Source organism: Apteryx mantelli, chromosome 14, assembly GCF_036417845.1.
Source record: "Apteryx mantelli isolate bAptMan1 chromosome 14, bAptMan1.hap1, whole genome shotgun sequence".
In the NCBI taxonomy this organism is placed as follows: domain Eukaryota; kingdom Metazoa; phylum Chordata; class Aves; order Apterygiformes; family Apterygidae; genus Apteryx; species Apteryx mantelli.
The window spans coordinates 6052574-6078756 of record NC_089991.1 but is presented as its reverse complement, the minus strand read 5'-3'; the positions used below and the strand labels follow the sequence as shown (position 1 = coordinate 6078756).

At 45.9% G+C, this 26183-nt stretch overlaps 1 protein-coding gene across 1 annotated transcript in view; it reads left to right on the top strand.

The window, feature by feature from the left end:
- RASGEF1C (RasGEF domain family member 1C) overlaps positions 1-26183 on the top strand; it is a 76487-nt gene that overhangs the window by 21110 nt on the left and 29194 nt on the right. The gene's annotated exons all lie outside the window — the stretch shown is intronic.

Below are 26183 nucleotides of genomic sequence, written 5' to 3'. Positions count from 1 at the left end.
CTTCCTTCCACGTTACAAGAGTGCATGGAGCAGAATGTATTTGGGAGGGCAGGATTTGGTGTTAAAAGTGGCGCTCCTCTGTGCTTGGCGGGGCTTCGGCCGACCTTAACAGCTGTACGGATTGACAGGCCAAATGTGCGATTCGCATTTGAGCGTGCCTCTTGGCACCGCTGGGCGAAAGAATTGCACAGATTGCCAGCCACGTGCTGTGATTTATGCGCGTGTTTCTGCATGCCCTGGTTATGCGTTATTCTGCAAAGCTGCCGCTGTCTGTTGGCTAGCCCCAAAAAGCGCCAGTTGTGTCTGCCCCTACACGTGCTGGGTGCTACTTGCTCACCAAGAGCGTGGTTTGAAGTTTTGCCCTACTTCAGTGAAACTGGGAACTGATGCCAAGAAGAGCAGTCCCTTTCCTCTTTCCCGGATGTGCATCTCCTCCCGCTCCCTTGCCTCAGCTTGGTGGACTGGGTGGCTGACAGGGGAGCCGAGCCAGCGGGCTGATCCTGTGGGGGACATTGAGTTTTGATAAGGGGCAGAGGAATCCCTGGGTGTTTTTTTTTTTTTCTTTTGATGTGTTAATTTTCTGCTCGATCAGCAGACTGGCCTGGATGGCTTCATCCCACTTGTCTCCCAGTTGCCGTATCTGTTGCAAGGGAAGCAGCAGGCAGCGGTTGGGGAGGGAGCAGGATCTCCCCTTCCCACTGCTCGTGGTCACACCAGTTTACATTTATCAGCAAACTGCTGTCTTACCTGCTTACGCTTTATCTTGGGTGCATCTGCAAATAAAAACTGTTGAGCTTTTCTATATCTGGTGTTGGGTTCTGAGTTTTAAAATGCAGCCGCAAGTAGTTGTTTGGCTTTTAAAAAAAGGCTAACAGTTTGTGTGCACGGAGTCATTAATTCATCGTCAAACTCTTGTGCTGACTGGGGTGAGAACTGGATGACTGGATGCAAATACTTCCACTCTCCAGATACCTCAGTGCCCAAGCCTGAGGTTAGGTCCGAATGGGTGATTCTTCCCAAAACACTTGATCCTAAAGGGAGCAACTATCCTTCCTAGCTTTGGCCACTCAGTTAAGTTCTTGTCCCCGGGCGTCCCGTGCTGCCAGCGAGGCAGATGGGCGCTTGCAGAGGTAAGGGAGCTGAAAGTACATTGAATTACCCAAGCCCTCTCTAGTTGGCATATTTTAAATCCAGTTGGGGAGGATGGTTTGTACTACTCTGTTACTGTTATTTCAAGGGATTGCGTCTTTTGGTTGTTTTATTTTTAATCCTCACCATAGCTTATTAAGTGATAAAGAAAACCTAGTCCAGGATTCTTGATACTCAGAAAGTCTCAAGGGATATATCAAAAATATTAAATCGGGCCCAGTTTTTCAACTTAGTTCTCAGATCCCTGATTTGGGAGCCCAAAATATGTATGACAAAGCCAAGATTCACAAGTATCTGATGTCTCGGAGACGTGAGCATGTCTCAGAGCGTGTCTCCAAGATTGCCTTTCATCTCGCTTTACAAGAATAAGTACGGTAACACGATGGTATTTGTTGTCAAAATACTGACTTCCTTATGGCCACCTCTGTGCACGTTTTAGGCACCAGTTCAGCAAAACACAGAACTATGTGAGCGAGCCCATCTCCGCTCAATGCGACCCTCATATGTTTACTTAATTTTGAGCACATATTGGCTGTTGCATGTTGAAGCACATGTTTAAATGATTTACTGACCTGGGGCCTGCATGCAGATGTGAATATTAAAATGAAAGTTCAGGCATCCAACCCAGACTGTGAAGCTGAGATATTTCTTTTTCAAAGCAGTCTTGGGGATTTAAGCAAACATTTTCCATTAAGATTAATGGAAGATACATGTCTTAATTCCTGTAGACTGCTTTGAAAACATCAATCAAGTGTTACAGTACAAAGCCTTAAATACTTGGTTTCTTTGCATACCAGGCTGCATGCTCAGCTCCACAGGCCTTGCAACATGTCCCAGTCACTGCTTTGCAGCAGAACCATAACTGTCCTTATCGCACTGTGTTGCTGGCCACTGCAATTTTATCTTTAGTTTCATAATACTTAGAGTTTTATCTTAAAACCATAATTCCTAGTCCTGGATCGCAATGGTGCAATTTCAGTTATTATTTCTACTTGGTTTGTGCTGGGGGCGAGCAGGGAGATGGGCATTTACAGCCTTTACACTGGCGAAAGAAACAGGGGAAACGCTTGACAGCATTCACCATAAACGCCCAGAATCCCAGAGGAAACATAAAATTGATGGACTTGCGTGTGTGTTTTTAGATCTCGAGGCTTTAACGTCAGCCTGCTGATCCGCGGGAAGCCTGCTTCGTCGCTGAGGAGCGTTCGGGGCTGGCAACGCCGCACGCGCAGCCTATAATCTCCTGCACATGCAGAAACTAGACACGCACATCAGAAGGCTGGATCGACCCTGCTGTGTTTTAACGTGTGCCACAGTTAAACTAGCCTCCTCCCTGCCTTTCTGGAAAGTACTTACAATTATTCCCAGCGCCTCACTTTCCTTAATGCTGTACCCTGTCTTTAACGGAGCCTCGGGGATCCCGGAGAGGTGTAGCAAATGTAATTTTCATGTGCTATCTGTAGAAGTGCTCTGGTTTTTTGGAGGCAAAACCATGTTTTCCTTCAACTCTGCCTTTTGTGCGTAGGCATCAGTGCTTGAGGCAGAGCGTTTCATTAAAGATTTATGCAAAGCAAGGGCTGCTCTCCGAGGCGGGAAGGTAAAGTTGTGCTCCAGACTGCTAATGCGGAGCCGAGCCGGAGCGTTTCGTTAGGCGGCAGCACGGCTTGGCGCAGCCCGAGCTTTCCTCCGGGAGCGGGAACCTTGCGCCTTCCTTTTCTTTGCCACCCCGTTCGCATGGAGCCATGAGCGAGGACTGTGCTGGGCCCATCCGTAGCAGGTTGCGCAGAGCCCAAGGAGCCTTTGTCTGACAGCACTAAATAGGAATTTAACAGCATATGGAGCTTCCCCTGGGCTTAGCAGTTGCACGTAGGAACCCACATGTAGTTTTTCAATGCAGCGTATTTACTGTTCATGACAGGTGCAGCTCCCGTTCTTTGCTTTGCAGGCAAAGTTTCTTCACGTAAAGTTGCACCCGAAGCTCCCAGGTGCTTGCCATCCGTCAGACACGTGCGTTTGTGTGTTATTGAGCTGTTTATTTGAATGTAAAGGCATGACAGGAAACAGGCTTTGTGTTTGTGGAAATGTAATTATGTTGTGTAAACTAACTAGTAAAAGTAATTCTGGAACTGAAAACAGGACGGGATTTGAATACTTACTAAGCAAAATGGTTGTTGCTGTGTATGTTGGAATGAACATCTCTGAGTCCCATAAGATAGGCTATAGGTGTTGCACCATCATCCATATAGCTCTGGCAGCTGGAAGACCTCCTGCACACCCAGAGTAGGAGGCTTTGGCAAATGTGGTTCTGAATTCTCTCTCCACAGCTGCATGATGTTCCTGCAACTTAAAGGATAAAAGACTGGAACAAGCTTGCCTACGTGGGCATTACAGTTTCAGCTAAGCTCCTGAAGATAGGATCTGCGCATTCCTTTGAAGTCATTCATGGAGAGCCATGGAAATGCCAAAATCTCTTGGACTGTCTCCCTCTGCCTGGCAGCTCCAGCTGGGATGAGAGGCCAAACTGTTGCCTTGCATGTGTGCAAGAGGGAAATGCTGCCATAGGACTCTGGGCCTGCAGAGGATGGTGGGCAGCAAACGGATTGGAGGGATGGATGGGGCAGGGTTTGATTTTTTTTTTTTTTATTATTTTATTTATTTATTTATTTATTTATTTATTTTTAAGCAGGAATGTCAACCAGAGCATCTTAGCAGCAGGAGTCTGCAATAGCTTTATGTCCTCCGCATCGGAGAACCTGAAGATAGGTATGCTTTGCGACTCCTTCGTGCCGCGTGAGGGTACCAGTATGCATCAGCTGTACAAAGCGGTTGCCGTGCTTTCCAAAAAGGTGTAGGATCCCCGGACTGAGTGGGTTTCTCTGATTCCACTGTATACCTGAACTAATAGAGCAGACCGTGACTATCTCATCTGCAGCTTGTTTTAAGCTAAGAACTCTTTACAAATTGGAAAGTCCCAGTCCAATCCTGTTAACATCAGTCATCTGTGTGGAGGATGCCAAACACGTGGGCATATTTTAACAAGTGCCCACCTGGAGAAACACCCTCAGCTGATTTTTGCTCTGTGCTTGCCAAAGGCATGTAAAGTCAAGCTGACAGTTTCTGCAGGAGAAAGTTTGAATAACTTTGAAATCCTCCAATACAAATTAACTTAGTTGCTATGAGTAAAGCTATAGAAAAAGATTGGCCAGTGTCGTAATACGAAGCAAGGAATATTTTGTTAGTTCTCTTGAGTGGTGCAATATGAATTGAAAGAATCTAGACCTATTCTTGCATTTTAATGGGGTCTCTGCTTTTGACAGAACAAGTGATGTACAGCAGTTAAAAGCCACTCAGCTTATCTGTTACCTCTTCAGTGATGAGTGCAGGCAACCATCAGCTTCCAGTCACTGTTAGCAACTTTGTGCAAACAAGCACTGGGAACGGCTTGCTGATGCTACAGACAGTGTAGGGTCCAGAAGTAGGTTGGCAATGATAAGTTGTTGTTTCCCAGCAGCTTTGGAGGACAGAGTATACTTGAAATAAATCTATTGGGTAGGGTTTCAAATTGGCCAGGGCTGTAAGCAACAGTTTATTGAGCTTATTTATGATGTTGCACCTAGGAAATGAAATGGAGAAATGTCAAGTGCTTTCTACGCAAGCCAGCGCAATTTAATGCCCCCTCCCCTTTGCTTGATAGGTCTTTTTTGGCTTCATGCCTGAGGCTTATTATTGTAATAAAACATATTCACATTCTAGGTGGTAAATGGAATTCAGCTGATAATTAAAACTACAAATAAAATAAATTCATTCATCATTTTCATTCCCAGCATAGTTTACATTCTTAGCACTATATATGGTATTAAAATGTGCACCTTGGGCTTTTTAGTTATTCATAGGGTAATGACCAAATCCATCTGTGAGAGTCTTGGGAATCTGAACAGAAGCAAAACCACACAAAAGCTAGATCTGAGCCGTTCCCTTAAATGATGTTTCTGTAGTCTTTCCTCCTGCGTTTGGACTTTTGCCTGGTCTAAAGCCCATCTTCAGGATTTCAGACCGCTGATTAGGCCCTTCCATGTATAATGGTAACAAAGCTCCTCAACTGAGTAACCGTCTGTCTGCCCTCCCACACAGACACCTGAAGATGACTTAATGTTGAAAAGAAAACAAATCATTTAAATAATTTTAAAGCCTCAAATATATCTTTGTATGGTCTTGAAAGCTTCCAGTGTCTTTCATGTATTAGTGTGAAAGTCAGATACATTCTTAGGGGTGAAGTTTGCTTGCTATGTTAAAATTAGGGCATTCAGTTTGGTAGAGTTATTTATATTTGCACAAAGGGCGTTCTTGATGCTTGTGTTATTGCATGCACGCTGAACCTGGCAAGCTGGGCACAGGTTGCTTTAGCAGATACGAATGAGCAGCAGTCAGGTTTTGTCCTGAGCATCAACTGCCCTGCCATAAACCTGGGGCAGCAAAAGAGCAACAAAAGGGATCTGGAATCTGTTTTGCAAGTTATGCCTCTGTGTAGCCTTATTAAATAAAGGTTCAGTAAGCAGTCACATAATTGAGTGTGAGTAACACAACTAAGCACAGCAGTTCATCTTTTCAGAGGAGTGGTTCCCAGTATTAGGATAAACTTGCAGGGAATTTAGAAAAAATTAAAGGCAATTTTGAAATAAATCCTGAAATGCAGCTAGAGGGATCTTGGATTAAAAATTCCTGTGTGCTGCTTTACAAACAAGCAGCTTCATCCATGATAGATTGCGTGCCCTGAGTGTGCATAACAAGGCAATTAAGAGAACGCACAGTCAATGGAATAATGCTGTATTATCTTTTTGTTTCACTTAAGTCCTGCATCTCCGTTCCACTTCCAGTTTGCTGTAAATTGCACCTTGTCATTAATAGGATTATTGATAACTCTGCCAAACAGAGCTTCTGCAGAATTTACTGTTTGCTGAAATGCCTCCCTCATCATTAAAAAGTGTTACTAATATGCTTTAAACATAAATCTTGGGCAGCGTAATGCTCCAGGTTACAGCCACCATGGCAAGTAGGGCTCTGCAGATTCCTAAAGCCAGAAAACTGGGACACAGGCTCAAGCTCTTCTTTTTTTTTTTTTCCCAAGTCTGTCAAGTCTTAGAAGTGAATTTGCCCCTCCTTTTGGGGCAAATTCAGTGGTGAATTCTCTCCCTGGATAAATCAGCTTGTGCTTTGATCAAACGCCCACTGGTCAATCCACCTCTTCCCTGCTTTCATCCTCACATCCTGCTTGCCTGGAGGCAGCAGTTGGCGCAGACTCTGGGTATTCAGCTCAAGGCGTAAGTTCAAGTCTAGCCGAAGCGTGCAGCAGCGTAACGGTGCTTCTGCCTGACGAGTGCTGTGTCCCAAGCTGTGGCTGCGGCCACGGGGAGCCTGTAGCTGGCTGGAGGAAGGCGCTGGCTGGAGGAAGGCACAGGCTGAAGGGGGCCGTGAAGTGCCGTGCTGGCCCACAGCCTTCCAGCAAGGCTGTAAGCAGCGTGGCTGGCACGTCGGATGGCTGTTCCCTCGGCCTGGCCTGGGAGGAACGTGCGCAGGGGACTGGCTTGTTTAGGCCTTTGGCCAGAAGAGCCTGCGTTGTAGCTGGAACTTCCTCAAAACCACTTTCCTTGGCTGAGTAGCATCACTTCTCTTAAGGCTATGCTCAGTTGCAGCCAGCTGCTTCCCAGCCGGTCGTCGTCCTTGCAGATGCAGTGCGTCGTCTTGGTGGTACGGTATGGCTGCGTAGAGGAACGGGCAGGCGGCACTATCTTGGCTGTCTGTTGCTGGTTTCTCAAATCCTCATTGCATGTCCCATCGCGTTGTGGTACCTGGAGATGCTAAATGGGGGCAGAGCAGAAGGTGATCCAAGAGAGGGGCTTGATAGTGGTGGTGCCATCACTCCTATGTATTTGGTAGAACCGTGTCACGGTGCTATCCAGGACAACTTTGCTTCTGCCAGGTGACATTATTGTTGACAGCACTGAAAGCTGCTGAGGGGTCTGTAGGAATGAAAATAGATGTCTCTGCCATCTGTGCTGAGACCCAGAGATCATCCATCACTGGTCTTTCAGTCCCACATCCAGCTGAATCCAGATTGCTGTGTCTGGAGTATTGGATTTGGTTAGATGATCTCTAGTGTGCCCAGTCTCTGTGTGATATTCTCTAGTGCTCACTCCAGCTCAGATTTATTTAATACAAAGGGTCTTAATCATATCTGGGAGACATCATTTCTTATTATTTATTGTAGCCGTGTGGTATCATTCTGGAGTTGTAACAAGACATGAACAGACTTGCATCAGTACCGTTCTGATATTTCACCAAATTCACACTGAATAACAATGGTGCAGAGCAATTCTCTGGGATTTTGATTAATAATGTGGAGATGTTCTGATGTCTTTGACGTCCCAGGCTGTGAGGAGTTGGAACAGTGACCGCTACACGTTCTTGTGGCCCTTTCTCTAACTGATGTAAAGCAGCGATTTGAGACAGCCTGCCCGATCATTAAAAGATGATCATTCTTCTAAGCAGCAATTTGTGAGGCTGTAATTTTAAAATTGCGTTGTGTTTTGCTAGGACTTGGCAGAACTTCCTCTGGGCCTAAACTCTTAAAATAGTAGCCCAGAAAAACTCATTCCTGGTGCAATTAAAAACAAAAATGAAAGGAAGAACGATTTGCAAGGAACTAAGTTGTTTGTTTGCAAGTTTTTTAAGAGAGTGCTTTCTGAAATCCTTGCTTTGAAGGCATATTCCCACGCTGAGTCACATCCAAGGCTTGCAGAGAAGAGCCGGGCTGGCTTTTTAGAGGTCGATACTTGCTGGCTGCTAGGGAGACTTTTAAAGACGTTGCCATTGCCCGGCAGCAGTGTCTCACAGAGAAGGGTTACAGGCATGCCCTAAGATAAATTGATTCAAAAGGTAGGCGCTACCTCTTTGTTGCTTTAATTTTCTTCTCCCTGGTTTCGCTGTGCATGTGTGATTACAGCACACGCCGGGCTGGGGTTACCATCCTTCGCCTGGGTGACAAGGACAAATATTTTTGCCTTCGGAGAGACTGAAGGTTTCTCTATTATGTGTCAGTGCTGTCTGGGGAGTAATTTCTTGTCACCTGTGACAAACACAGCGTTAGAAATAAGCCTGCTATGGGTTAAGAGTCTGTATCTTGCGGTTATGTGGCTGTTATGCTGCTAAATGTCATTTTAACTTACAGAGTCTAACAGTGGCCTTATTTCTCAATGCTTCAATTTGTGAGCGCGCTGTTTTGTTACTGCTACTCATGGAGAGCGTAACTCAGCGGGAGCAAAGACACCCATCTGAAATCGTAATGTACGACGACATTAAGTCCCATTAGTTAAGGGCTGGATTGGTTACAAATGACGGGAAAATGTGCACTCCATTACCGCATCTGTCTCTTCTCTGTGTGTGTTTAATTTTTGGAACAAAGGGTGGGGAATTAAGAGACACCTCTTTGATACATTCGCTGCAGTTTGGAGCCAGTGCGGATCTGGGAGAGCAACTGCGTTTTAATCAGCTTTGTGAGTCATCAGAAAAAAACGCCAGCTCAGGTTTGATTGCTCCGTTCTCGCTGTTGCTGATGCGTTAGACGTGGACTAGAAGGAGCACGACGTGGCGTTTAGCTGCAAGACTGAGCTCAAGATGCTGACAATTTGAAGAAGCTTGGGTTTGACTTGCGTGCCAAACAAATTTACGGTAGGAAGAACAAGTTTGCCACACAATGATGTCATTTTCATAGAGTCGCTTTACAGATAGTGCCCACAGCTGAGCAGAAGGCTTGGTCTGAGTACAAAGACCTCGCTGGGATGCTGACAAGCCTCCCGTTTGGAAGAGGGCCAATACTAATGTGATAGCAAAATGCATGCAGAGAGCGAAGCTACTCATCCGCTAAAATCCCTGCCTGAACTTACTTGCAAATCAAAAGTGTCATTGAACTGCCTTGAGAAGGTGAAAATTATCCAAGATTGGCAGATGTGAGAGAAGAAAAATGGTGGGCTTCTAGAGAGTATGGAAACGTGGTGCTAGAGCAAAACCTCTCGTTATCTGAGGGTAGCTCTGAACTTAAAAGCTCCTGGCCACTTTTGTAGAAATGGGCATTGAATAATGATGGACTGAGTTCCAGAATAACCTTTTGACTTGAGCTTTTCACCGCCCGTGGTGTGTCAGTGGAGTGGAATGAAGAGCCATTGTAACATAAAAAGAATGCTTAAAAAGCGGAGGATTGGGGAATTTCTGAATCGAGTTCCCGCTGAGAAATGACTCAGCTAGTAAAATGGGCTATAGTTTGGAAAATGTTGGTGCATCGGATCACGTGTAAGAGGGAATTTTTTCTCTCCAGGTAATTATGTGGTATCCATCCAAGTATTTAATATGTTGACATAAAAGTTGTAAACAAGATAGCAATTATATATTTATGAATGACAGGCACATTTAAAAATTCCCTGACAATGAAGTAGTATATTAGTCATTAGCATGGTAAAAGTGCCATAATAGGATAAATAACTTAATTTCCCCCAAATTTCTGGATTTGGCCAAAATGAAAGATTTCACAGAAGCGATCACAAAACAGAATGAGATAATCTTGGCTAATATCCTCCTTTTCAACAAAACAGATTCTAATAATAAAATCGTGCGTTTGAGTGCTTATCCCAGTGAGAAGCTTTCAATAATCAGCTCCCTTTCATACCACTTAATAGTCTGCAGCAATACTGCCAACCCGTTCGGTGCAGGAGGGGAAGGAGAGTTTTGTGCCGAGGTTGGCAGGAAGGTCCGAGCACAGACCTGGCCAAAGCTCCTCCGCTCTCGCACCGGCTACTGGGGCGAGTATTTAAATGTGCAGAATGGAAGTGAACTGGAGTATTGGCGGGAAGGGGAGATATCTTCACAGATATTTTTATTGAAAAGAGCATTCAAACAAAGCGCCGATTGCTGCAGGGTAGGAAATCGGATATGGGCGAACTGCAAAGGAGAAACGTCACGTGAAAATGCAAGCGTGAGTCTCCGTATTTCCCCGGAAGGTCTCCCACAGCAGACCGGAGAGGGACTCTCAGCCCTGCAGAGAGACGGGGAAATGGCCAGGTGAGGTGGCGCGGCTGCAGACCTGCCCAGCGCTGCGTTCGGTGTTTGAAGGGCACCCAAATGTGCCCAGTCGCTGCAGCAGCTCTGCAATTCAATCTGTTAAAATTCTTTGAGGAACTTAAATGCCCACAGCTCTGTCTAAAACTGAATTGCATCCCTTTCTGTTCTTGGAACATAGCTTGACATTTTTTTGAGCCGTTTCAGGGTTGTTTTTCTTCACTGATCATTAAAAAGTATCCAGTTCCACCGTGTTGTTTTGAAGTATGGGTATTTCTTTTTTCTTCTTTTGATATTTTGAGAGGAGATCCTTGAAATCCCCCAAAACAGCTTGTTTCTCTGAGTCCCAGGCACATCTGCTGAAAACAGTGTAAATGTCATAAGAAGCGATTTCACTGCGCAGGCTGCCCGAACCAGATGCATTGATGTTATTTAGCCTTCAGCTGCCAAGCTGAGCGTCGGGAGGATTGTGTTTTCACGTGCAAAGAAGCTATCGGCTTTACAGATAGCCATATTTTCATAAGCTGCATTTGCCTGTCACACCTTCTCCCGTAGTCCCTTGATATGCAAAAAAGTCTCATGGTTAAATATGCTCGTGCCCTATAAACTGATACCCCTGAAGAGTTGCTGATTATCCTGCCGTTAGCTTTTACTCACCCCCATCTCCCTCGGGGAGGTAACAAGTCGTTTCCTTCATCGGGGGTTTCCAGCTGGTTACCTCTCCGGCTCCTTTCTAAATGGGTTCTCTCGGTCGTTCTGCGTGGCATCAAGGAAACACCGACTGTGAAGTTTCGGGGCGCTCTAAAAATATAGCAGGGACTCCTAAAAAGGAACTTTGGACATTGGAAATGCAGAATTTAAATAATAATAGAGATCAGTGCAAAAACAGCTTCTGAGGCCTCTCTTTCTCCTAGCACATATGCCCGCTTGTTTTGTATCTGTTTGAGAACATGCTGTATGTTTCTTTTAGTTACTGCCTTAAATTGAGCATAAGCCCATGTTTGCTCACTCCCGTCAATATTCTTTGTTTGAAACAGGCGGCTGGCTCAGCTCCTTTAGAATTATTCAAATTGAAATGATTATTTAGCTGAATAAATGCTTCAAGACAAGTAGCACATTTCTGCTTTGGGTATTAGCACCTCGAGAAAATTTGCAAATACCAGAGACTGTATTTTTAAAGGCAACATGCAAACTTGCTGTGAATATTTATACGAGTAATTGTTGGTATCTGGGGATCAGAGCTGAATCTCCTTATTCACATGAAATAGAAGCGTAGATTGGGAGTAGTCGCACTGATTTCAAGGGCCCTTTGAGGCCACTGAAGAGAAATAAGATTGTCAGAATTTGGCCCCGGTTATGTGGGGGTGCCAGACCTAATTTGAGCATGTGATTCATCTAATTTCCCTTGCTGGTATGTGGAAAGTCAATGATTTTCTTCAATTGCATGTGTAAATCCATGTGCTTGAGAGATTACAGGTGACATTAGACTCTTCCTTTTGCAAATCCTATATGTATTTGCATATCTGTATATGCATAACTTCACCAGAAATTCTCCTACAGTGTTTAAAGCCTGGTTGTGTCTCTGTCTGTGCAGGTCTGGAGCCTTAGAAGATTAAGCGAGGGTGAGACATTTAACCACAGGATAACTTCTCTAGTGTTTATTCAAATTTTGTATCAAGTAGGTAGTTATATTATTTAAACAGTACAATATAGTAGTGTTGGATGTTGCTGCTTTAAAAAAATTCACTATTGCTTGAGAAATAAGCAAAATGAATGAATATAATATTTCGTGCGGGCCTTATACATAGACAAAGCATTCTTGTATGGGATATCCTGCTTAAAGAGTTAACGGCGTGCGTATACGTAGCCATCCAGGCTGTCTATAAACCAAGCAAGTCCTTGTAGCCTTGGATGGACGAGGAAAAACCGAGAGTGTTTGGGGCTTCTCAAAACACCAGAATAAAGAGTTAAAAACAGTCTGGATCGCATATCTCGCTGATCCATAGCATTTGCACCCTTGACACTGTCTTTCAAGGAGCACTTCCAAAAAGTATGGAATGAATGTAGATTATGTGGGAAATATCTCGGTGGCGCGCTCACACAGCTCGGCTCGGTCTCCCACCGCCGAGCGAACCCGCCCTTCAGGAAAGTTGGCTTTGTCACCTGCGTTTCAACTGCTGGTGACTTATGAGGTCGGCAAGTGCAGTGCAGAATTTAGCTTATTCCGTGTATGTCTTGGCCCAAAGTCACCCCTGGCTTTTACACTACCGAAGTCAGTGGAGCGATGCCAAGAAAGGATTCGTCCCCTTGTATTTCAAGTCAGCGCCTCCAATGCGCTTGCCTTTCACCGAGGTCCCGAGCTCAGACCTCGGAAGGCTTGTGCTCATTCCCGAAGATTGTAACTTTTATAGGGGCACTGAGAATAACTGACAATAGCAGTTTTTGGATGGATATTCGATCTCCTGCTGCTCCTCCTGGAGCCAGAACGTCCTGTCACCGGCGCTCCGATGGGAAGCACAGAACTGCTGCCTGCAGCCCCTTTCAGTGCCAGGCCCTTAGCGGTGATCACACAAGTGGCTCACCAAGCTGATTCCCGCTAACGAGCAATTAGTGAGCTCGGCAGCTGGCTCCCGCGCGCCCCCTCGCCCACAGGGGAAGGGGAAGGCGGTGGGGAGCCCGGGGCACCCGCGTCGGCCGAGCACCCTCATCGGGGGAGCCGCGGATGGGAGGTGCCGGAGCTTGGGCTGCAGCTGAAATTTCCCGTTTCCAGCGCGAGGGGTTTATTAGCCAACTGCAGCCTTGTTGCGTTACTTCAACTGCCAGCAGCGTCTCTCTTATACGCTTAATCCAGCCGGGGAGAATCTGTCAGCAGAAGACCCCTTGGCTGGCCAAAAGCACGTTGCGCTTGCGTGGGCCAAGCGTGTTACAGAGCCAACGTGTCCGAGCTCGGGGGCGGCCGCAGCAGACATTGCGGCTCTGCCGTCTTGTGCCACTGAGGTGCCATTTCTTTTAGGGAGACGCATCCGTATGCCAGCTCTCCGGCATGAGCGCCGACTTGTTGTCGGAAGTCCTCTGGGCGTGCTAGAATGGAATAACCCAAATCTCCAGCTAAGAGCAGAGCCTTGTGCCGGCTACGCTGGCGTAAGCCCTGTGCTCCGCCGCTCCTCCCCGGTGGGAAGCGGAGGCCGGCACGCTTGGTCTTGCTCCCTCAACCCCTTGCAAAGCTCTTGAGAAGGCAAAAATAGGCAGGGGGATGCGAGTGCCGTAAATCCAGGGCTCTGTCGGTCTGTCCTGCCGGCAGGGAACTGCACGCCGAAACGCAGAGGGGCTCGCGGCGAAGGAGGCCTCGCGGCAGGGCGTAGATCTAAAGGATGCCCTCAGACTGTGGCAATTAAGAGCAAAAATCTATATGATGGTCATGTTAATCGGGTAGCTGAACATTTCTCAAATACAGTGTAATTAACGGTAGTGATAAGCTGACACTGGTAACTGGCAGAGCTTATGCTGCTCTTCAGACTGTATTGACGTTTTCTGAGATAAAGATTAGACCCTCTTCCCTTAAATATTCTAGTGCATCTGGAAAAAATGCCCAAAGCCAAGTAAAATGTCTTGTCCCACCCAAACTAGAGCAGTGATAAACAGTTATTTGAATTTCTGTATTTACATGTTGGGGGGGTTGTCTGTGTGTGCATATGCTTATATAAAAGTGTGTGCGCCTTTATGAGTGCATCTATATAATGCCAAAATATATCATTATGCATTCATATATGCATGTGGAGTCTGCCTGAGTTTGTTTGTGTGAATATAAAAATATGATTTATAGGTTTTTAAACCTCCCTGCCAGACTCCAGGAGACCAATTTACAAATGTATGCTAAGATTTTTGAATACGAGACAGGTAGCAGTAGGTGCGAATAAATGAAAGGAGTGTGAATGAAATGTTGTGACATGCACCTCTCTGAACAACCTGCGGAGCGCGGGCAGAGTCATCAAACCGAGCTGAGAGCAATCAGCGGGGACTGATAAAGCTGCTCGTGTAATTATTTGTTTGATATACAGCTTTCCTTCTTCCTTCTGCATAAATAGCAGAATTGCTTTGCTTAGTGTGGGAGTTTTTTGGGTTTTTTTTATTCCTGTCAGGGCCTGTTCTCACTGAGATGTCATGAGAGTAGGACTTAGGTCTGCGTTTTTGCTTTATTTACGGGCTTTCCATTGTAATTCTTGCAGCATCCGGCGGAGACGGCGTTCATTTGGATGGGGAGAGGCGCCCCTGCTTGTGCAACGCCGACGGCGTTGCAGGGGCCTGACTCTGCCTTGCTGCTTTTAAGCCCCTCCGGTTCCTCCAGGCTTGTTTGCGAAGAGGCTGCCCTTGAGAGAAGGGGACTGAAGGCGGTAGCAGCATCATACCCCTGTATTTGGATATCAGATAAAATTCCCACATCAGCTTTCTTGCTTCTAAGTGCGATTTTGATAATGTCGCAGCTCAGACTGCCCTGCGAAACCACACGACTCTCCAGATCGACAGCGGTTAGTTATCATTAAATAACTTCCTCTCCTCGCCACCTCTTCTATCGAAGCAAGAAAATCCAAGTTTTGACTGATTTCCAGGCAGTCTCAGTGATGGCCCTTTGGACACAACCGAATGAGCCAAAAGGCTCCTGTTGATGTCGGAGGTTTCTGGGAACACGGCCTGTTTGGTTTTGTTCCCGGATTTCCCTTTTTATTTGTGCCTGGGACAGCCCTGACTTTGCTCAGGGTGAATTTTACAATTCTCTGTTTACCAAAAGATAGAATTATTCATTCCCGCTTTAAACACTCCAATTTCCCTTATTCTATTTGCATTCTATTTATCCGCATCTTAAAGCAAAAAAAAAAAAAATTAGTTCCCGTCCCCTAGAATAGTCTTTGTGTTGTCTAAGAGTTTTACCAGGAACTCGGGGACCAGGGGGAGGCGTAAGGGGACTGAGGGCAGGTTAGAGCAGAAAATGCATTTAGTAGCCTAACGTAAGCGAGAGACATCCAGACTGCTGCATTTAGCGTACGTTTGAGTGCTGTCAAGGGCATCTGGAATACGTTGGCGGGGTTCTCCTTATAATGTTTTTAAAAATCTGACGATGATGAGGCACAAATACGCCACAGGCCCTGTACTTCACATGCACATGCCAATATTAGGAAAGTGAGTCGTACAGGCTTGAGCTCACGATTCGGAGACGTCAGAGGCTGTGTTCAGTCTCGTGCCAGGATTAATCCCAACTCACTCTCTTACAGTAGGGAGAAATACTTCAGACTTGCACCAATTTAAGGAGAACAGAAATTGTTCCGAGACCAAGAAAAAACCTTTACATCCAGTGTAGTTTTATGTGGGGTTGTTTCTGAGTGATTACAGTGTGTGGTTTCAATTCTTTTTGATTCTAAGCAATGATGGCATTTTAAGATAAATAACGTGTTCACTGCTCTGCTTGTTATTGAAGGGCTTTTATTATTGCTGATGTTACATGAAAAAGAAAGTTATTAAAAAAATGTGGCACTAACAAATTGAAGCCCCCAGGGAACTGTTGCCTGAATGGGATTTTGATTGGAGTTCAATTTAATGGGCTATAAATCTTCTCACTTCTGATTTACATTCTTCTTCAGACCAGTCCACCAAATTCATGATAATCAGGTTTTCGTTTTTCTCTGTCGAACAAAATACTCAGACATGAGCATAAACAGAAATATTCCTTCAGCAAGGTGACCTTGTTCTTGCAAGCACTGTAGCGGTAATTGATTTAATGCCTCCTCCTTACCTATAAATTGGGCCTCTTTCTGAAGCATGTCCATCAGATTTCTAGGTAATTGGTTGGAGTAGTTGTTTTTTCACTGCAGTATTTTGATTGCAGGATATTTGTCATACACCTCTAGCACAACAGTAGCTATGATCATTCTCACTGTCACGACAGAACAAATTCAGCTGGTAGATATACACGTGCCTCTCCGTGTGGCTGACTTTGAATGCAGTTATGTGCATGTATCAGAGAATAAAAGCTCTTGTTCTAGCCCTCACTAAATACGTGAGATTCAGAGCCTAGTGATTTCTATGGATTTTGAGCTGAACCTTTGTCACATTGCAACGTCTTTTGTGGAACGGAGTTAAGCTGCTATCGCTGCTTGTGCAGGGCTCTTCTGGCTTAGAGGATTGCTGCAAAGGAAGAAACCAGATTCCTTTTTGTGCGTGCCAAAAATGTGAGTCTGTGCTCCACAATCTGCCCAACTGTTTACAGGGAGAGGGATGGAGATGTGCGGGCTGTCTGTGTGTTCAGGTCACTTCTGGAGCGACATAGGTGCTGGTTCAGAGGTCCTGGGCCGTGTTTCCGGACTAAAGCTTTGGAATTATTCTTTGTGGTTAGAACACTTTTTCATGGGGAAATTGGAAATGTGTCAGGATTTGTTTAGTATGTGAGTGTTTAGCTGATTTTTTTTTTTATGGAAGAGGTCCTTCTGGTTTGTTTTTTTCCTGGGAAAACTGGATTAAAAGGGTTGGGGTTTTACATGCTTCCTCAGTGCCCTGTGGGAACTGTAGTGCAGTTACTTTGCTACCCTTGTTCTTCTCCATGGCTGGAGCTTCCCAGCACATCCTCTTTGGAGCCACGTTGTCCTAAGGGCCGGGGCTTTGCCGCGTGTTGCCTCCCTTCTGCAGGAACGGGGATGGGGAGTGACTTGCCCAAACATCAAGCTCCAGAAACTCCCAGGATGGTTCTTCTCCAGAGCACTTTGGTTTGGGCCAAACCAGGTGTGTATTGGGATTTCCCCTCCCCTCAAGAGAAATTTTATGCAGAAAAAAGTTTTGCAGGCATCCTAAGTCTCCTCCTAACCCATGTACCTCCCCTCAGGGGTCGCCATGTGCCACGGCACATTTTGGAACTCTTCTGCTCTCATTTTCTTTATTTTACACAAGTTTGCTTTTTACTCTTGGTGGTTTAGGTTCAGCAGACGTTTTCTTTCTGCTTCCTGTTCTCAACACCCAAAGGAGACTCCACGTGAGAGAGCTGTGGATGTACCTGATTTAGGGGAGCGAATGATTTGGAAAAGGAGATGACTTAGAGGTGAGAACCAGGTGGCATCAAAGGAAATAGAATTTTCATTTAATTCTGATTAGATACCTGAAAACCAAAGTCCCTGAATTGTCTTCCTTTTCTTGTAATTCCGTTCCTGTGAATCCGAGTAGAAGTGCCTCAGCCAATGCAAGGTATGAATAGGAAAAGTGAGAGAGCCTGCCTGCTTCTAGATGTAATCACTGTCATTTAGTTTGGAGAATATTGCAGTTAAACGTTTTCTTTCCCACCTTTCCAGTCCTTCCCTTCTTATCCCTTCTGATTCTTTTGTGTTTCTAAGTTGTGTAGCTTCATTATATTGCTCATTTTACCATTTCCAACATTATTGGGATTGAGAGGTGGAGTTTTGTGCAATCTCACAACTTCATGGACTGTAAATTGAATCCTTTATGGACTGTTGAAAAGGTGAAAAGAAAGTTACATCTGCTATCAGTTTCCTAATTACATCAGCATCAAATACATTATGAGTTTGTTAATGCCAGGTACTCTTGCTGGAAAAAAACATTTATAACCGTGGCCTTGACAAATGGAAGCAATTACTTTGCAGTGGTTTTCCTTTTATTTTCTGAAACCCTGGAGATTTTTTTTCTCCTCCTTCCTCTGCTTCCCTCCTTACAAAAGAAATAGAGAAAGGTCTGAATTTTAAGTTGTTTTGATTATCTTCCTAAGTTTTTTTGCCTGCAGAGATGAATAGCTTGAAAATTACTGAAATTAATGTAAAAAAAATGAGCATGTGTTACTGAAGTCTCTGCTGAGCCTACTGGTGTTTAGGACTTGTCTGACGGTGGTGGTTAGCTACGCGAGGCAGATGAGACCCTATTATGTCTCATGCTGAGAGCGCAGAGCGGGTTTCTGCAGCGGATGGGATGGAGAGCGAGTGCGTTATGGAGAATGGCTGGCGGACTCGCTCCTCGTCCTGCTGGGACCCAAAGGGAGCGTGCGGCCAAGCGGTGAAGCAGCGATGGTACTGCCTGCACCTCCGGACAGCGCATCCAGCAGAAGGACAGCGCTCCCTCCCTCTCTCTCAACTTCTTCCCTCTCATCATGTTCTAGGGGGTTGTCAGCATGGACGATATCCCCAAAATGCTTGTGTTGCAGCTTTCCATCTTTGCAGTAGGGCTCTGTGTTAGCACAGGTATCTTCCACTTGAACTAGGTGCTCTTGCACCAGCTGTGGCCTGTGCCCATAGGGAGGCTGTTGTTTTATCTAACGGGTGCACCCCGGTGAAGTGCAGACCCCAGCACTGAAGCTTGCACGAGGAAGCAGGCATGTCACAGGTCCCTGGCTGAGCAGAGGTCTCATTTCGAGGAGAGGCTGGAAGTGCAGCTGTATGCCAGAGTTTGCTTTACGTGCTCCAAGCAGATTTTTTCCAAGCGGGCAGTTAGTTTCAACGTCCACTTCAGGAAGCTATATCATACAGTAGTCCCAGCCAAACTTACTCTGACAAATACCTATCTCCTCAGAGACCTTACCTAAGAAACACTCGGTTAGAAACCCTGGATTTCTCTGCAGTCTAATACTGCTTTTATTAGAAACACTGATCTTTGGCTCCCACAGATCATATTGGACATGGTGGCACTGCTCCCTGCCCTGGTTTAGCAACATGCTGTTATATCATCATTTGGTGAGAGATAGATTTATATGCTTTTGTAGGACGAGAACAGTTAGCATGAGCTGTCACGCCGTGTCCTTCCTTCCCGGAGCATCCCAGTAGCACCTGATCGACTGATGAGTGAGATACCAGCAGGGCAGTGCCTATGCAAGGGACTGGACGGGCAGGTCTGTGCGTGGCAGTGACTCGCAGGAGGCTTTGGACCGCAGAGCGTGTTTTACTAAGGGGGTACCAAAAAGGGGAGCATGTTGGACGTAGTGGAGGGAGTCAGCATGAAAAGAAGCGGCAGGACATGGGAAAGCAGAGAAGGGCCAGTGCTGTTGGACAAGGTCTCAGCAGGATGTTTTCTGGCTTGGCCAGCCACAGAAAAAGCAGAAGCATGAGCGACATGGACCGGTTCAGTGCTTCCCCTCTGCTCTGCTGGGCACGGTGGAGGATGTATTCCCATGGTGTCCGAGTCCTAATACTTGCAACAGTCACCACGGCCAAGCTGATTGTCAACAGTCAAGGAGGCACTGGGAGCTATAAGCCTAAGGTGTAAAAGCCAGTTTTTACATCCGACAATTACAGAGCTGTGAAAGCTCTGGCATAATGAGCCTACAGAAGTATCTTCAGCCTAATCTTAAACACAGGTGTCTGTCTTTTTCAGCCATCATTGATAAAGTGTCTTCCTGCCAAATAATGTGTTTACTAACAGCGAAATCCTCCTGGCTCTGGTTTTGCCTGCAGGCTGTCTGGGAAGCTGTCAGTGAGGAGGGCCCCAAACTTGCCTTCATTGTAGGACCTGCTCCACAGTGTAATTGTTTCTGACTCCTTCAGGCTTTACCTACTCTAGTGTCAGTTCAGGGTTCAAAGCTTTTTTTATAAGCTACCTCATTGGTGACTCCAGCTATAGTTTGGACCCCGGGGTCAACTGAATACGACTGGGAGTTGGTTTCTCTCCCACCTGTGGCATTGAGTAGATTGCCTGATGCTCTAGTTTCCCTTTCTACGATTTGTCTGTCTCATACTGGTTTTCACTTGGGGCAGGGCTCGTCTGTATGCGAATGAGAACAAGGAGGCCCTCAGTCTCGATGGTACTGCAGTGCAACTAAACGTCAATGGAGAAGAGACCTATACATCTAATCCGCACTGCAAGCACTCCTCAGCAGCTACACGCAGTTCCTTGGATCATCTGGGCCAACATCCATGTAGAGGAGACGGCTGCTTGTGATCTCCTCTCTTCTCTTGCTCCTCCATCCTGCAGTTCCTGATTCTTTCATAACAGAGCAAATGCTTCAGCAAAGCTCTTCAAGCTTCACATGAAGTGAATAGCACTGGTTGGATAATAGGTTTGATTATGAAAGCTGGCCAGGAATTTTCCAAGATGTTCTTTCTTCCAAAACGTTCATTTAGCGTGAACTATTTTCACTTCATTGAGCTCTGGTTTTGGTGAAAGTTGGACTGATAAAGATGTTGCAGGGTCAAGATGGAATGGGGTGGGAGATGTCCCCCACCTCTGTTTGCAGACTGGTGTATGAAGCAGTCCAGCTCACACTAGATTAGGGTTTTTTGTTCAAGTCTGTTGCCTTACGCTCGACCTTGGGTCTCCCATGCCCTCGGCAAACGCCCTGCTCATGGTCACTGGACATTGCCTCATGTGTCCTGAGTCCTTGTGAGGAGGAGCCCGCCGTTGCGGTCAGGGAGAGGGAGCAAAACAGGAGCCTCTCCCGCGTCGCAGGCAGACACTCCAGCCACCAGACCTTCCCATACCATCCTCTCCAGCTCCTGTACTTTTGGTGGGAAATCTTCAAAAGCTTGTGCACTTCATCCCTGGAGTGGGAAGGTTTTTATTTATTTTGTTAATCTGAAGGTTAAGTGGGAGGGAAGGTGAGTTTGCAGCCCTGCTCCGTTCGTCACATGGTAGGTACCGGCTCCTTGTTTCCCCTTGAGAGAGGCAGAGCAGATGGAAGGCAAAGATGAAACACAGATCAAAAGTAAACAGTGCAATTAAGTTTTTGATAAAAGGATAAAACACTTATCACATCAAAGCCGCTGAAAAACACATTAAACACATTTTGCATCCACGTAAGCATTAACTGTACTTGCCACAGGGACATTTGTGGCAACAGTTGCTGGAGTCAGCGAGTGCTGGCGAGGTATTTACGTTGGCAGCTCTGCCGCAGCTCATCTGGCTGGCACCGGGCAGGGCAGAGCTGGCAGCCCCTTCGCCGTCCTCCAGCACATCGCACCTTTCGCGCGGCGGTCTGCATTTGGGACTGGAGAAATGGCAATGGGAGAGGAGACAGGCTTTTGGCGGATAGATGGGCCCACATTATGTGCGTGATTAGGCAGCTGTTTCTTTAAGTTGTGCCCTGCTCACTTTTCCTAGGTTTGGGCATGGAAAACCATTTCCCAGAGGTTTTGACATACTTGTAGTGCGTTGCAAGTGCCGAGTTTGCAGCTGGCTTGGTCATCATTTCATTCCAATTTTTGGCTCCGTGAATCAAGTCGTTACTTAAATGTTTTTGTGTAAGCAGCATAATTTGCAGTGAGAAGCGTCTTGTGGATTACCTGCCTTCCTCTCTGTGTTGGATACTGAGCTGTCCTGGCCAGTGGAGAAAGAAGGATTAAAAAGGAGTATATTGCTATCATTTTTTATTTCTTTTCAAATCTTAATGTATGAAATATATTAAAAGAATGTACAGAAAAAAGCACTTCAAAACTGGTGAAAGGTAAGGACTAATGAGTAGTTAGAGAAGAGAGGTAGAAAGAAATACAAGAACAGGAAGGGAGAAGATTCTCTGTTTCGGTTATTCATATAACACCACAAAAGTGCATTTTCTCTGCAATGGAGGTGGGCTCACTCTCAGCAAAGCCCATTTTTACTATTCAGAAGAGCCCTTGTTGAACAAGACATCGCCCGAGCTGTTGCATTTCCCGATCAGGATATCCTTGGCTGAACGCACAACGCTAACATCATGGAGAGCATCAAGCAGCCCGGTACAACATCGATATCCTCCTCATTGCTGGGGACAGAGGGTCCCCGGGACTCTGTGTTGCAACACACACAGACAGACAAGGAGGAACCTGGCTTGTGCCTTCTCGCTCAGCAGACCTGCATTGGGCTGGGATTACTGATTACCCTGTGCCACTGTGGGTGGTCATAACATTTCGGTGAAAATGCTACAGTACCGGCTCAGTAGCATTTTATGTTGCCTTTGTGCTGGCGTCAGTGCAGAGTCCAACCTGCTTTCTTCCATTTTATAACCTGGCTCTTCCAAAAGCAAGGAGCTACACGTCCTGCCCTCTCCCATCCAGCAGGAGACTCGCTATCTGAGCCTGGTCCCAGCAGGTTCCCTTCCCTTGCAGGGTGTGCTTTTTGTTGTTTTTTTTTCCCCTAAATGTTTATAGGTGTTTGCTCAGCTCCAGGTCTCAGTCTTTTACAACACTGGGGTAGTTTGAACGCTGGTATGTGTGCAGCTACCTGTATCGTCAATCATTTTCTGTGGCGGGGTGTGGAAGTGTGCCCTTTGCTAAGACCACCTACCAGCAGCACTCCCCCCAGAGCCCATTTATCAAAGCGGTTCTTCAAGGCGCATGCTATATTTTACCCTTGTCACTGCCACCAGAGGTTGCATGCTGTGAGCAAAGTGTCCATGCTCCTTCCGAATCCACAAGCACTACATCAGGTTTGGGGTCCAGTGTATAGCAGAGCATCTTTCCAAAGACGGGGCACCAGCCTTCCAGTAAGTTTACTGGTGAAAATTTCCAGTCTTAATAAGTATGGGTAAGAGCAGCAGAATTTGCACAAGGGGTTTTGGCTTTCTATTGCGTGAGTAGATTTTCCTGTACTTAGCAAGGCAGGTTGATGCTGCTCCTGCAGCTGGTGTTTCCTTAAGGTCTCTCCCCTCCAAACAGGTCCTCTGGAGTGCAGTGGTACAGGTCAGCTCACATCACCGCTGTCTGCCCACAGGGTCACTGCTTTGGGTCTTTCCCCTGTACTCAGCTGCTCAGCTTTGTGGCACTTACAGGAACTCAAGGGCTTTTGAGATCTCTATCTACTCCTGAAAATTGTGGTTGAAACTGGGCAAATGATACAAAAGATTTTGAAGGGGGTACAGGCACACAGGTAGCACCTGCAGGCCTAAACCCACTACTTTCTGAAATGAGAGGCTCACCAAAACACTGTATGTTGAATTGGACTGCAGTTCAGAAAAGCACTTACCTACTGAATTTTCACATGCTTAAATCTCATTGATTTCAGGTTAGGTGCAAGTGGTCTTGAAATGCAGTTCTTGGCCTTTTTACCACATGTGGGCTGTTGTGTCCAGGCATAGTGGAAGAAAGTTTTACATCCAAAATGAACTTCTTTACAAATATCTAATGACCTGGACTAGATTTTTACTTGCCATGGTTTAAACTTTAAAAGAAGCTTTCATTTTATCACATGATAGTCTCTCCCTGAAAGAGTATATTCCAGAAATGGAATAACATTGCAGCAGTTTGAGAAAAGACATGTATTGGAATCATAGAAAAGTTAATCAGAAGGGGCCTTTTGTGATCTCTAGTCCAACCTCCTGCTCAAAGCAGGGCTAACTTCAAAGTTTGCTCAGGTTGCTCAGGGCCTTGAATAGTTGAGTTTTGAAAACCTCACGGGATGGAGATTGAATATCTTCCCTGAGCCCCTGTTCTGACTTCACACTATGCTCATGGGAGGGATTTTTTTTTTTATGTTCAACTGGAATTTCCCTCTTGCACCCCGTGACTGTTGCCTCTTGTCCTTTCACTGTGCTCCTCCTCCAAGAAGGGTCTGGCTCTGTCTACACCTGCTACCTTTTCCATGCCACAAACCAGTGGGTACAGCAAGACAAATCTCCTTGGGGTTCTTGTTTGCTTGCTTGTTTTCCACTCTCTCAGTACTTTCCTCATTTCTGTATTCTGCCACTGATTGACAGCATAGCCTAGCCATCTGCCTACTGCAGGCAATCGTACCTAGACTCTGTTTCAAAGCAAGATCTTATTTCTGTTAGGCGCTTTTCAAAAGAGTGCTTCAGAAACTGAATAAACAGAAAAAGAAATGAGATGTTTTAAGCAGAGAAGTCACTGTCCTAAACTCCTATCTGCCTAATACAAATAGTAGTTATTACCGAGCTTAGTAGTGCAAGAGGTTCTTAGTCTCTGTATGGTTGGTCTTCACCCTACCGTAACAGCATCAGACAGCGGTGAGCAAAACGGCTTGATGTTAACACCTTCGGGACTGCAACATATGTACCTTTCTCTTATGCCAAAAGTGTGACTCCCGTAAGTGGCAGGTGTGGTAGCATCCAGGCAGCAGCTCAGATATGCCACAGGCCTCACCAGTAAATTTTAGATTAGCCCAGGAACTTGAGAGTAGAAGGTCAAATTTGATTTCTTAACAATACTCAAAACTGTGTCAACAACAGCTGTGCAGCTGTTTTTATTCAGTTTTAAAAATAACAGTAACTTCTTCTTACGTAGCATTGCTATGTGTTTCATCAAGTTTCCTCGTGATGAGATGCAAAAGTTCAGACAATATTCTGTTCAAATGTGTTTCTATTTGATAATAAAAATGGCGTTGACAGTGAGGGATTACACTGTATAAATTATTACTTAGAGTCCTCTATTTTAGATTGAAGCAAGGAAGTGTCCTATAAATTCACAGTGGTTTTAACTTTTTCTTTTCCTCATCTAGACAGCTAGATGTCCATGAGATTTATTTCTTGATCTATATGGACATGTAATCTTTCTTGGGATTATTGCCATAGAAACAAGACGTAACATAGAGAGCATTAGAAATAACAAACGGGATTTGGCAGTCGTTCCTATTTACTACACTAAGTCTGAGCTGTGTACAAAAAGCAGCAATTAGTTGCTCTTGGAGTCTTATTAATGAGCACATCTGCATGTTCATTAAAATGAGATACTTCAGCTTCCATTCTGGCTCGGATGACATTTGGATGTTCTGGTCTTTAAAATAAACTAAAATCCCTGTCATCTGTTTGTTTTTTTCGTTGAGGCAGGAATTTGCTGGATTTGCCTCTTGCGGTTTCTTCCTGGTTGCTAATCCCGGTGGCAGGCTGTGCGCCTCCCAGGAGATGCGGCGTGATGCAGAAACTCAACCGCGGCTCCCGGGGAACGGGCTCTCCTCTGAGGGATCAAGTCACCCGTGTTTTGCTAGCAAAGCCTGAGCTCCCACGGTGCTTGGGCTCAGCTCCCAGCCTCTCCTGGGGCTTCCCACCTGTCTGGCTCGCAGACGCGTTGCCCTTCGCGTCTTCGGCACCCCTTGGACTGGGCAAGTTTGGCAGCCTGAGCTTTGGGGAGTAGTTGGGTTGTGCCAGGCCAAGAGGCACTTTGGGCACACAGGGGTATTTGCAGGAATAAATACAACATGCTGTACAGGTAACTAAAGTGGAGCTTGCTGTCTGCATTATAGCACGTCCCCTGGTATATGTGAGGGAGAAACACAAACCTGAGTTTTCAAGTCAAATCTGTGGGGCAGCTTTTGAAGTTTTGTGAGGTGGGAAAGAGGCAGAAACCCAGGTGGAACAGGGTAGAGCAAACAGTCGAGAAAGATATTGGAAAATAAAGCATGTCCCCTCACTCCCTGTTGCTGAGCACTAGCCACAGGGAGGTCCGTGCTGGGCTGGTGGGTCGTGGGGCAGACGTGGTCCTTCAAGCAGGCAGAGCTGATGCTTGGGAGGGAGAGCTGGAGTCCTGAATGATGTTTTGTTGCTGCTTAGGGGAGTAGAGAGTGGCGCTAGGACTCTTCCCTTTCGGCATTTTCCCATCCTTCCTCACCCCAAGGAAAATCAAATTTAGAAGCAGATTGGCAGGTCACAGAGGGGTGTTGTTTGCAAAGACCCTTGCTCGGGCCGATGCGCTGGCTGATCAGGGAGTGAGAAAGCACCATCCTTCTCCTGGTCCAAGTCCTGTGATGCAGCCTCCAGCTGGGAGCAGAGCAGCTTTGAGGTGGGGGATTGCAGAGGCAGCTGGAGATGCTTTAAAGCCCTCAGGGCAAAATCTTCCACCCCTCACATCAATTTGGAAGCAAAGCAACTTTGATCAGCAGAATAAACAGTTCAAGTTGATCGTAAGCCACAAAATCGAGATGGAGCCTGGAAAGTAAACCAGTACAGCCCAGAAAACTGAAATAAAGGGAGCTGGAAGGTGGGCTGCGTGCTCTGAGTTTGCGTGGCCTCCTTTTCAAAGGTGCTGAGGATCCTG